The sequence below is a fragment of the Lissotriton vulgaris genome, chromosome 2_1 (genome assembly GCF_964263255.1).
Source record: "Lissotriton vulgaris chromosome 2_1, aLisVul1.2, whole genome shotgun sequence".
Lineage (NCBI taxonomy): Eukaryota > Metazoa > Chordata > Amphibia > Caudata > Salamandridae > Lissotriton > Lissotriton vulgaris.
Window position 1 is genome coordinate 1,419,991,416 of NC_141687.1, and position 13,875 is coordinate 1,420,005,290.

Genomic DNA, 13,875 nt, shown 5'->3' on the forward strand with positions numbered 1-13,875 from the left:
TTGGAATGTTCGCAAAGCATTCTGGCATGCTGAGGAATTGGGAGCGCCCACAAAAAAGAAATCATCCAGGTAGTGAGTCACAAGCTGGTGTCCTGACGTGTCGGTGAAAAACCATTGGAGAAATGTGCTAAAGGTCTCAAATAACGCACAGGAGATGGAACAACCCATTGGTAGAGCCTTATCAACATACCACTTCCCTTGAAATTGAATCCCCAAAAGATCCCAATCCCCAGGATGTACTGGCAATAAACGGAATGCAGATTTGATGTCACATTTTGCCATTGCTGCACCAGTGCCGGCAGAGACAACCAGGGCCATGGCCACATCCACTGAAGAATAAGACACTGAAGCAGCCTCACCATCAATGAAATCGTTAACCGACGAGCCCTCCGGCCATGACAAATGTTGAATCAAACGAAATTGCCCAGGCTCTTTTTTAGGTACCACACCAATTGGGGAGACAATAAGATTTTCCAAGGGCCAATCATCAAAAGGACCCGCCATCCTTCCCTCACGCACTTCTTTGTCCAATTTGTCTTGCACCACCTCGGGATGTTCATTGGCTGACAAAAGATTCTTTGACCACCGCCGCAACCGCGGCCCTGTGTAACCAAGTCGAAACCCTTCCTGAAAACCATCCAACAATAACTTAGCAGCCTCGACATTCTCATAACCCCTCAGAGCCACAGCCAAGTGAAAAGGATTAACTGGCGTATGAGCCTTTGGGCCCAGATCCAGAAGTGTTTCCCCCCCCCCTGTTAGGTTGAGGCTGCTGTGCAGGAGCAGGAGCATTGGCCGTCTGCTGTGACCACTGTCTGCCCCCTGTAACACGGGGCCCCCAACACCTGGACAGTGGGTGCGTTCTACCACATTGGGAGCATTCGTGCCTAAATTTGCAATACTCTCTGGGACAATATCCTCTGTTAAAATCCCAACAGGTCCCATTGGCAGATTGGACTGACGCAGCTGCACCCACCCCTCCCCGAGTGGGCTTACCCTGAAAGGGCCGAGAAGGTAATGGATACCCGCTAGCTGTGAAAATCGTCTTACCACCCGCCGATGCCCCCATAGTGTGTTGCCACAAGTCATTATCCAACTCCCCCCATTTCGCTTCAGGATCCCAAGCCATCCGAGCCCGGAATTCCTCATCGTACTGTGACCAGGCATAACCACTGCCAGTAATCTGCGCCTTTCTGATCACATCCATATACTTAAAAAGGGCCACACAGCGCTCAGGGAATTTCTCACAGTACACGCTAGCATATATAAGAAATGCCACTGTCCAGTTTTCGATGGTCAAAGGAACCTTTGGGCGCTTGGCCAACTCGTACTCTTCCTCCTTAGACCCCTCCTTAGACCTAACTTCCCTATGTAAGAGCTTCAATAATTCCACGTACTCCCCTTTCCAAATCCTTTCCTTAGTGGACAGCATTAAATGAGCGCCCAACGGTTTTGTGACGCCCATGTAAGGCAATTTCTTTATTTTAAGCTCCTTGCTGTGTGGGGGGTCCTTACCTACCTCCATGGGCTCCGTAACAGTCCCAGAATCCACCTTAGAACCCACACCCCCGTCACTCGTACCCACTCCTTGATCCTTAACATAACGACCTTTGTGGAGCTTAAGATCCACACCCTCTGAAGGAGGATCCCCCCTGTTCCAACAGATACCATCAATGGCTTGTCCCGCGGCCCAGCAAGCTCACCTGGATTCAATAAAGGAAGTTGGGCCGGCCTCGCTCTCCATGCCATCTGTTCAACATCATCGCCTGTCCGAGGAACCCTCACCGAGGGGCCGCTCTCTCGAGTTGTTCTGGAAACTGTAGTTTTCGGACGCACCTCCACCGGTGCCTGTAAAACATCATCAGAAGCGTGAAAAAGCCCCCCCCCTTGCACCCTCAGCACGTATCTCGCCCTCCTCAGGGCTCTCCTCATCGTAATCTAAAACCAAAGATTCCTCCAACCTAGGAGGGGCCAATACCTTTAACGGACTTTTGAAACCAACCTGGGCCTTACCAGCCCGTACTGACACCTGAGGCGGGGGAGCCGACTGGACCCGTCTGTACTCCCCCGAACGTTGACCAGTTTTGTACACCTGAACCAACGATGAATCCCTTTTTTGATGAAAAGAAACATTTGGGGCCAGCGAGGACGCACCAGTCCTGCTTCTGCCAACCCCGCCGATATCCAGAGAACCTGACAATGGGGCCAGCGAGGACGCGCCGGGTCCGCTTCTGCCAACCCCGCCGATACCTGTAGAAAGAGAAGTTGGGGCCAGCGAGGACGCGCCTGACCTGCTTCCGCTGACCGCACCGAGATCCTGAAAGGAAGACGTTGGGGCCAACGAGGTCGCGCCTGACCTGCTTACGTTGACCGCGCCGGGGTCCCTCGCCGGTACGGGGTATGCCGCGCCAGGCTCCACCCTCCCTTCTCCTCAGTGTAACTGGGCCGCACTCCACCCTACCAAGTCTGCCTCTCCACGACGCTCTCCGACCTGCAAAGAAAAAGGCTGAACTGATGTGCCGGGACCCTTACCACCAGAACGGCCAAAACTATCAATACCACTAGCCATACAAAAACTAGAATCCTGAAACTGCACTTGACCAACCTCCCGAGAAACAGACCCCTTAGACCGAACCGACAATCCCCGCCGAGGAGGGGAAGGCTCCACTTCCTCACCACCACTACTCCAGTTCAACAGCTCCTGAACAATCTTAGACGCGGGTCTCGATGCCAGTCCACCCTGCCCTTGCTGCTGGTTATCAGAGCGGGGCTGCTCCATCCTCCCAAGCGATCTGCCCCCAACAGGCAAACCCGGAAAACTCAAAGTGCCCCCAAAACCACTCAGCATATCAGTCCCCTGGATAGGTGTAGCCCTGCCCGCATCACGAACCCCTTCTGCCCAGGAAGGAAAAACATCCAAACCCTCCCAAGATCTAGCACCCACCTGCCTATCGCCACTCTCCTGCAGAGGTAAATTAACAGCACCACCCACAGAAGGCTCAATGAACCCCCTGCCAGACCCAGAGACATCCTGTGGATCACACAACAAAACACGACCAGACTGCTGTCCCAGCAAACCTGCCCCTGCCCTCCTTTCCACCTGCGCCCACTCCCCCTCCCCCACAGAACCACTGAGCACAGAAAGTACCTCCCCCCGGGTTGAGGCAGGGGGGGAAAACAACAGGGGGCTATATGGCACAAAAGCAGACTGTACTGCACCACAGGCAACATCACTAGCATGCAAAACCTCCCCAGAAACTCGGGCCGGCGTCGAAAAACGATCACCACCAGCCCCTGCGCTTGCATTTGGAGTTACAACCTGTTCAGTCCTCCGAGCCCCCAAATCCGTTAAATCAATAAAATGTCTATCCGGCCCAACAGCCGGCAACACACCCTCATCGCCAGCGCGAGGCTCGAGGATTCCAACGCGCGCATGCGCACCAACCGCCAGCTCCTCACTCAACTGCTCCGCGTCATGAAACACGGAGGCAGAAGCCAAGCGCTTCCTGCCTCCGCGCTTACCAGCCCGCTTGCCTCTGGCAGCGGGAACCAAAAGCGACCTCACCGGCAGCCCCACGGACACCAGGGGAGCCGACGCCTCACCCTCCCCCAACCCCGCCTCGCACTGCGGAACCGTTTCCCCCTCCGCATGCGTCACACTACCAGGGGCCGCTCTCCTAGAGCGCGGGCGGCCCCTTTCACTTACTGCCTCCCTATGCGACTTCTTCGGCGAACCACACGCCGCGACCACCGCCGCAACACGCGCCGAGGCCTGCCGCCGAGGACGCGACGTTCCAGGCACGTCACCCAAAACCAGGTCCAGGCGTCCCGCTTCACTAAGAAGGTGGATCGCCTCAAGAACTCAGTAATCCTCGTTAGACATGTCGAAGTAGAAAAAACCACCACACAAAATTTTTCGATTAATCTAATGAGCTCCCGGCCACCAGGTCATTCAGCCTAAAATGGTGGCCGGGAGGAGGAGCCAAATAAATATATAACTGGGCTCCCTCAGTAGGAACCGAGGGAGCCCAAAACAAGCCCAAAAGCAGCCCAAGGCTGGCGCTCCGAGGACACCCCCCCCCACTAGCCCCTCCCAATCAGCCCCGGGGGTGGGGACCTCCCTACGGTCGGCTGCCCCCCCAAGCCCCCCCATCTCTTTGTACCTACAAAAATGAATGTCCCTTGCGTAATGTAACTGGTGCTCATGCAAAGCCCCTCCTTACCAAATACCAAGAGCAAAAACTGCTCCTCTTAGTGCTGTGGCAATGCACAGGAGGTCCTGTTTCTACGTGTTTGTATAAGTGCGTGCCGGCCCAGAATTTCATAAAATAAGATTTAGAATAGTCGGAGGGAGTTTTCAAAAGAGATGTTTTTTTTTTACACATTTTGTACAAGAGGAAATGTGCGTCTGGGGCTGATACAGGATACTTAGATGCTTATTATGCAGAAAACGTTATCACAGTGGGGAAATGGTATCACGCTTGTTATTTTGGTGGCATTTTGCGGTTCTTTTTAACCGTATTAACCAGGGTCGTAGTTACCGATAGTGCAGCAGGTGCACTAGCGCCGGAACCCAAGTGTCTAAGGGGCAGTTGCACCTCAGTTATTGGTAACCTTTATTGCCCCAGGTGGGGTTTGCCGACATATTTCAGCTGTTTGCTTTGTGCCCCATAGTTTGTAACCCTTGCATGATTGCACTTTTTTGTAGTAGTGCGCACTGCCTGCTTAGGAGTAAACATCAGTGGCAAAGCATAACAGGGACAGCAGATTGTAATATTCTTTCAGTCGCCGTGCCGGGCATGCTTTCAGTGAGTCACAGCTGTTTGGAACTAGCCTGCGCCAAAACATTGCACAAGAATCGTGCAGTGCACCGTCCTTTTGTTTCCACCACATGTCACTGAAATGTGATCCCCTGCCCTGTCTGCTGGGTGCTGAGTCGAGGCTGGGTGGACACTCAGAGCAGTCCATCGTATTTCTTCTCTTTAACCACCCACAGGATATGCAGGCCATGTGCTTATTTTTTTTTTATCCTCTCTGTGTCCCGACATGCTTCAGTCAGCTTGCGCCGAGGATGCAGTGACATGTTAGCTTCTCTCGTTAAGTTTTGAAGCAAAACTGGCGAGTGCCCGCTGAAAGGTGGAGGGGGCAATTGATGAATCGCCCAGGGTAATCCAATCAGCCAGTTTGCTGGCTCCTAATTGAGTGGGAACAGAGATGGTGAAATGTTTGCTCCGAGTTAAAACACCGAATATCTTGTGCACGAAGTTCTAAAGTTTCGGCTCATTCTTCCAGTGCGCATATCTTTGTACCCTATATGACGTGCCAATCTAAGCGTACACTTAGCGAACTGTTGACAGACATGCAGCTGTCTCATGTGTGTGTTCAGTACTGTGTTGTTTTCTGTTAACCTGCTTAATGCATTATTCAGCCTGACTAAGCCACACGCTTGCAATTTGCATTTGACTTAATGATGCAGGAGTAGAAACAGGTTCGTCAACGATCACACGTGGCATGTGTACTGTAATGCGGGGGCGCTAGGGCTTGAGATCCAGACGTCTTAAGTAAGGTATTCACTACCCCGCCCCCTCGTTGACCCTCTGATTCTTGCTGAGTCAAATAGGAGAGCTTTTGTTCTGCCCCAGTAAGCCGTTTCCTGGCACGGGTTCGATAGCGCCAGGGGACGGAGGAGGCCGGACTACGGACTCTCGCAATCAGTAGCAGCAAAAAAACGAAGCCACGTCTTTCTCGGAAGCCCTAATGAGCCATGCCTGGCTGGGCGTCTTTGCAGATTTTTTTTGTGCAGACCCCCTCATCCGATAAATGCACACACGCAAACTTTGGGCGCCCCTGAAAGGGGAGGTGTTTAAAGAGAGGCGGTGGAGTACATTTACCACAGGCAATCCATTCTAGTAAAGTGTGTTCAAAAGAGGGACGGAGTTTTATTTATTTATTTATGTATTCTCACATTTTTAAATAGCGCGGGCATTCATCAGGTACTGGGGCGCTTTACAGTAAATCGTTACATAAGATTCAAAATAGCAGATCGTTAATAAGCCTTAAAATTACAGTTCGAGGACGTAGGTAGGAGCAGCGAGCAGGTGATCAACTGGTTCAAATAAAATGGACGTAGGAGAGGTTCACTAAGAGGATATTAGATGTGAGAGCACATTTCAATTGGAAAGGCTAACTAAGGGGACATTTAGGGGAAATGTCTAGGGTTTTAAACTCCGTTTTGAAGATCGCCGGTGGGGCGGTGGTATGTAGGTGAGGGGTGTCATATTTTTGTCCCATTTCCTGGGAAGGATTGGACCGTGAGCCTTTGCTAAGGGTTGGAGGGTGGAGCACCAGGACTTCTGTATATCGCGATGGCCTGGGGCCTCCAGACAGCTTAGGTTTCTCCACTTGGTAGTGAGGTGTGAATGTGTGTAGGGCCGCCTTGTATATGGGCCTGGTTTCAATGGGCATGCAGCGAACAGTGACCAGAATAGGTGAGATATGGGCTTCTCTTTTTGCCCTGAATGTAGGATTGATTACAGAGAAGACAAATGGGTCTCGGAGAGACCAGGCAAGAGCTATAGTAGTACGTTTTGGAGAGCCCTGTCATGAAAACATGCTTACAAAGTCCAAAGTCTCAAGTCTCCCTCCTAAACAGGGAGGGGCTTCATGCACTCTGCCCAGGAGCACGTGCAGCTATGGTTGCAAACTATACTTAAGGATTTGATCGTGCATCACAGTGCGAGCTGGAGGCCTGGACACATATTTTTTAGTCTTAATTCAGACTATTATAGGAGGAGTTTGGGAATCTGTGGTGTAGGGTTTTAGCGGTACTCCAGCCCAACACCCTACGCCTACAGCATCGAGGTCCATTATCAGTGGTTCGTGTGTTTCACGTGACAGAAGTAAAGCACCAGAACAGGAAAAGTTCACATTTCAGCGCATTGTCTGACACTTCACAACCCCCAGTTGTGACAGGAGTCTAGTGCGCCCCACGCTTTTAAAAGAGAAAACATGTCTATTTGTTGAACAAATGTGCTACATAGTTAGTGACCCGGGATCAGATTTCTGGCACATGTATTTTGTCTTTCCCGTCTGACAGCGGGGGTTGAGCTGTGTGCTTTTGCGGATTAAAGCCACTCCGTCCCACCCACCCCACAAAAATGTACATTCGAGTAATTGTTATTATTCAAATTAAGCACTGGATGGTTATAACATGAACATCAGGAAGAGTTTGCCTGCTTCTTTCTGCATCACAATGACTCATAGTGCAGGCTGACTTGTCTCCAAATGCTTACATAGATTAATGCCACCCACCTTCTGTTTGGCACCCATTTTGTCAATATCATAAAGATGACAGTAAAGCTTTTGGGGTATAGACCCTGTTGGTGGGACCTGTCCTGGTAGAGATGTGAAACGTGGGAACGGCATTGGCACATCAAAGTCATTTATAGGAAACATTATAGTAGCAGGATGACGATAAAAGGATGCGTGCCTGTCTCTAATGATACGGCAGCCGGGTTTGCTGCATTGGTATCACATATATCAACAGTTTTTTATCTGTGCAGCGCCAGAGATGCAGGGCGGTGGCTGGGCTGTGGCACTCTTCTGTGGGCATTGATGCAGCACATGTTAGCGTGTGTAGAGTAGGGCGGTGTGCGGGGCATCAGCCCGACACACAACGGATTGTGTACTTTTAAGATGTATGTATGGTGCTGTCTGGGTGTGTGTGTGGCTCTGGGTGGGTGTGTGTGGCTCTGGGTGGGTGTGTGTGGCTCTGGGTGGGTGTGTGTGGCTCTGGGTGGGGGTGTGTGTGTGGCTCTGGGTGTGTGTGTGTGTGTGGCTCTGGGTGTGTGTGTGTGTGTGTGGCTCTGTGTGTGTGTGTGTGTGTGGCTCTGTGTGTGTGTGTGTGTGTGTGGCTCTGGGTGTGTGTGTGTGTGTGTGTGTGTGTGTGTGTGGCTCTGTGTGTGTGTGTGTGTGTGTGGCTCTGGGTGGGTGTGTGTGTGTGTGGCTCTGGGTGTGTGTGGCTGGCTCTGGGTGGGTGTGTGTGTGGCTCTGGGGGTGTGTGTGTGGTAGTAATTGCTGTCTGCTGAGCTTGTCCGTAGGGTACAACAGGTCTCACATTTGCGAGAGATTAAGCTAATGGCAATGTAAATGACAATGCCATTTATTTATCTGTTTTCAAAACCAACACATAAATACAAAATTTGTCATTTACAATGCCAATAGCTCTAACTTTTCCAAAGGCGAAACCATTGCATTGTAAATGCTTGTTTAGCTTGTTGCTTAACTGGATAATGCCTCTGTGCAGTAGGTAGATTTTTTAACTGGATTTTATGGTGAGGAGAGTCCTCATCCCATCCAACATGATTTTTATATAATGCTGGAGCCTGGGCCACTGCCCATTTTCTTGCATATGTGTATTTATTATGAATTGGAATGTAATTTGAGAAGGTTGGTATAATTATCTCTTCGCCATGTGGGCACTCCCTAACAAATTCAGGTGGCCAGCCTTGTTCAGCTAGAAGAATGTCATAACCCTTAGAAAGCTTCTCCCAAAAGAGTGCCTTTATTTTTCTAGGTATGTCCCCCTCCATCCGGAGTGTTACTTCACATAACTTGTGGGGTACACTAACCCTGGTGTCGGCAGTTTCAACTTGAATGCATTTATTCAAGTCTACTGTCTCCAGATGATCCATCAGGATCTTGCGAGCTATGGTCACTTCTGCTGCGCTGTCTAGCATTGTTCTTGAGTTGTGTCCTCAAGATCTTCGGCATGTCTGATCTTTACGCTTGCTACCTTCTTTTTTGTGAATTGAGTTTTCTTATTTTTTGGAACGTGCTGTTCTTCTTTGGACTTCACGCGTTCCTCTTTCTGTTCTCATCGTCCTCTTCTTTATGATTTTTGCGAGGAAGTCTGAAAGGTACGAGAGGAACATGTATCAGTATCTTGATATCTATCAGGTTTTCTCAACGTATCCCTATTCCTAAGTTTATACCTCTTTTCAGAGGGTTCCCGTTGGGGAGACCTACTTCCCCGTTGGGGAGATCTTCCTCTGGATTGAGAACGTTTCTCTTGAGGTAGTGTCTGTTTAGTGTTTTCCCACTTCTTTTTAGGAGTAGTGAGATTATTTTTAATATAACCTTTTTCAGGATTTTCAGTTAGTTGGGGTTTTAACGGTTTCCCACCCAAACTATCTCTACCTAGTTCTTCATATGATTTTGCAATAATTCTTGCAAGCTCATATGGTTGGTCTGTTATATCTGTTTCTTTTACCTTTTGACGGATGGCCACGGATTCTGCTTCACCTTTAATGTTAGCTAATAATATAGCTGAGACCTGTTTGAAATCTTTCAATAATTTCATTCCTAGATTTAAAGCCGGTTCTGGACCGTATTCATTTTGAATCTGTCTTAGAATGTCTAGTATTACCGCCATGGACGGTACACCATGTGTTTTTGTGTAGATTGAAGCAAAGACTGTGCCCCAAGTGTCACAGTCCTCCACATGTGGTGCTATCCCCATTGATAAACAGATTGTCAAAATTCTGTGTTACTCATGAGATGTACTATCAGGGAATACTGCCTCAATTTGAGTAATTTTTTGGGCTAACCAAAACAGAATTTGTTCCCTTTTGGTAGGCAATTTACCAATGACTGATTGTATAGTCTGTGGTTTGATTTTGTTTGTATTCCCCTGGCGAGGGGTGTGCTGTGGAATCCTTACAGTAGGTTGGACCGTTAAGGTCCGCATGACATATTAAACCAATTGTCTATGTATTTTAATTAACTGTTTCAGCTGAGCTAACAGTTCTCGACCTGTCATATTTTCTATGTCAGGATGTGGTGTATAGACGGCTAATACCGGCCATGTAGCTCCTGGTCTACCTAGTGGACCGAGCCTGTTAATGTGATTTTGATGTTGTAGGCGTCTTTAAACCAGAGCTGATGCTCTTGGTAAGTTAATGGAATTTCAATGTCCTCCTAAGGAATGTATTCCCCTGGAGGTTCCTCTACTTTGTAGTAGTGGAACTTGTGTGTTCCTCCATCTTCTGGAGGAAAGTGAATCCATGAATAGAATACCTCTGTTTGCCGATATTCATGTGCCTCTATAACAAAGATTACTTTACCACCTCTCGATGATACTCCATTATTTATGAGGTTGTAAGTTATAGTTTTTCCTACATTTACAGGGATGTTTATAACATCTGGGTCCTTCGTAGTCTATTTCTGTCAGTTGAAACTGCTTGTGCTGCTGCCGCAGCTAATTCTTCGTCACTAATCATTATTTTACTGACTGAAGAGTTTGCAGAACAGGTTTGAAGGAAACAAAGATTAGGTGCACAATATTTTGAAACACTGTATCCTTCAACGTTGAACAAACCAAAAACTAATACATAGGATTTTTCGTCCTACTCAGTTTTGGTCGATATTAGCCTTTCACCCACTTCAGACGTCTATTGGAGTATTTACGGGAGAAAGGGGTCTGTGTGAAAAGCACGACTGAGTTACTCTAGTATCTAGCGTTAAATTATCGCCTTACCAAACGTTGGGCACCATGTAGTGTAGTTCCTATATTCCCAATAGGTTGGAATAACATACACTATAGTTTAGACATAGGACTGAGGTCGACTAGGTCTCTATTGTATACATTAAACTTAATTGTGAGTGCCAGCTAGCTCAGAGGTCACTAGAAACTTTCTTGAATTCACAAGAAGGGATTAGTTTCTGACAACCGCATAAACAGGACAACTTTGTTTCCCAAGAATAAGAAATCAATCTCTAGAGTCGCGGAAACAATAGATAGCTATTTTACTCAGTCAATCGTGTATGCTTCGTTTCACCCGAGGTGCTGAGAAAATAGAGAGACAGGCATTTTCAATAAAAAGTATTTATTGAACAGTCTTCTTTCTCAAGCATAAAAAATGTACTGCTACAATCGTAATGCTAGTTATAAAGTACAAGGTATATAATATGATAAGTATTATAAAGTTGTACTGTTAAAGCATGATATGGTTTCTAAGCCATAAAATACATAAAATACATACAGTGATAAAATAATGACTAAAAGTACTCAACTGGTGCTTCTTAAATACGCCTACCCCAGTGTACCTAACCTAAGTCTAGTACAAGGGAAGTAGTAAGTGAGGTGTAGCTTAAGTTTAGTATTCTTTGCCAAGAATCTATTCCAAGAGTTCTCTAAGGGTCTAATCAGCTCTGTACCTTGGTTTAGAATGAAGGAGGTCTTGTATCTCTCTCTCAGGACTCAATTTCCCAGCAACCCGCAAGGATAGCCTGGAAACACTGGAGCTGGATTTCTCGGCAGGAGAAAAGACAGCGTCTCTCAGTGCGTCAGCTGGAGGGTCGGTTTCCTTCGGCACTTGCTGCTGCAGGGCGTCGGGCAAGTAGTTAGTCGATCTGCTCCAAACCACTGTGTGTTTTTTGTCTGGACAAATCTAGGAATATTTATACTTTGAAGGTGCCGAGTTTGACGAATGATTGGACTTAATAACGTCATTAAAGACTCAGTTCTTCAAAAACTCCATGATTTCCTAGATAAATTAGTTTTCAGGCAAGGGGAAGTCCCTAGCTGCTGAAGGCGGGTTTCTCTAAGAAATAGTTGTTGATTCTTGAAACTTAGTGGAAGTAACCATGCCGTATTTGGCCTGCATAGGCTCAGTCTAAATATGGTAGTGATTTCTACGCCCATATAAGGATCGGGTAATTAATACCTATATAAGGGCATGAATCGGGAAAATTACACTAGGGTCCTAGATTCAGTTACAACATTACAAGGTTAAAATGGTGCCAGAAGGACACCTAGTTGCACCCCTGAAATATGTATGTGTGCACATGTGGTGCACATACAAGCCCTAAGGGCAGGTATGTGCTCCACATGGCACTTTGAAAAATTCACAAAACTGCATTTTTCAAAGAAATCGCAAATTTCCTCCAACTTGAAGTTGGTGGTAATTAGCGATTCATGAAGGTCAGATCGCAGTTTTTCTGTGCTTCCTACATTGCATTTAAGGAATCACAATTTATGATTCCTTAAATACAATTGCAAAATAGAGAATCGCAAATTTTACGATTCCCTATTTTGTGATGCCCTTTTGGGATGATACATCCCAAAAGGCCTTTTCCCATTCGCAAACAGACCAATTCTGAGAATCGGCCCGTTTGTGAACGGGAAAAGGGCTTGATACATATGCCCCTAAGCTACAGACAGTCAAGGAAGCCAACTGTCCCCTCATGATCAGCCTGATGATTGGTGGCACACTATTTTAGTTGTATGGTCACGGACCATTTAACCTGTAGCCCGGGAACGGATGGGACATATCTTGGTCTTCCCTGTTAAACCTGCCATAACCAGGGTGCTTGCTTCCCTCCCACAACAAGTGGTGTATTATACCTGAGTTTACTGTGTATCGGATCAGGTGGTCATATTCAATATGATTGGTATTTATGGAGGTTTCATGTGTGTTTGTGACCCTGTAGCAATTTGCTAGGTTAGGGAATATTCAAACTTACTTTCTGGCAATTCTAATTTTGCGTCAGATACTCTGTACCTCACACTTCCCCATTCCATCTGTTGTACAACACATCAGTGCTGATGATCATCAGGCCATCTGGCTAAAACAGACATAAAAATTCTTCAACTAGCTCTAATCAGCCTGACCTTTGTTGGTCAAGCTGGAAAACTGGAGAGAGATAAGGAAAGTATGTAAATGCACTTCTCATGATTGGAAGAAGATTTTGGCCTTCATTAGAAGCTGAGTGGAATGTGGTGTGGGGATACCGTGGGGCTGGAATCTTTGGGCCCGATTCACAGAATGAACTTAAGACTCAATCTTAAACTTACTACTATTTTGGTATTCACAGAATGCACTTACTACTTTTGGCATTCACAGAATGAACTTATTCATTTCGGTATTCACAGAAGTTAGTAGTCCTAACTTTAGAACTCCTAAATGCCTTCTGTGAATACCGAAAGTCTTAAAATTAGGATTTTTCTCAGTTTAGTAGTAGTAAAGTTAGGACTCCTAACTTTAGGACTCCTAAATGCCTTCTGTGAATACCGAAAGTCTTAAAATCAGGATTTTTCTCAATTTAGTAGTAGTAAAGTTAGGCACCTCTTCTTACAGAGATCTTCAGTCACCTTGCACCGTGGTCTCCATTGCCTGTCGTATTGTGAAGCTGCTCTAGGTCCTCTTGTGACTCCTGTGCCTCCGGCCTGTGGGTCCAATTTAGGGTCAACTTTGCTTTTTCTGGGCTCTCCTGATTGCTCCAGGCCTGGCCTAATTACCCTGTATGTGGTGAGTCTCCTGGACCTTGCTGGTCTGAACTGTATACTTCCTTGACTTTCTGCATGGGTTGCATGTGCCAAGGGCTTGTTGGTGCTCCCGTTACACACTGGATCGTCAGCACTCGACATCCTTCATGGAGCAGCCCGCTTCAGGCTGCAGTCATCCTCAAAGTCGCCTGATCCCCCCAGCTGCAGAGTCAAGGTCACGTCAACTATCTGAAGCACCCAACATCGTTCATTCGCCTACTGAGCCCCTGGTCACTCTCAAGTGACCCAGACTCTGCCCCCTCTGCTTTCAGGTACTCTTCAACAAGAATCCATGTTTGGATGCCAACTGACACTTGTCTACCTTCCAGCAGCGGCTCTTCTTCGAAGTCCTCCATTGGGTTCTACGGCTGTTTCCTATGCCACTTCAGACCTATTCACCCGGCTTCCCTGGGATAGATAACTCAGGTACTTTGGTATCTGCGGGGGGGTGGCTCTCTAAACTTCTGTTTTCCATGGGGTTTCTTTGAAGTCTATTGCAAAGGGTCCTTAAACTTTAAAATTCCAATCACGACTTTCCCATAGACTTG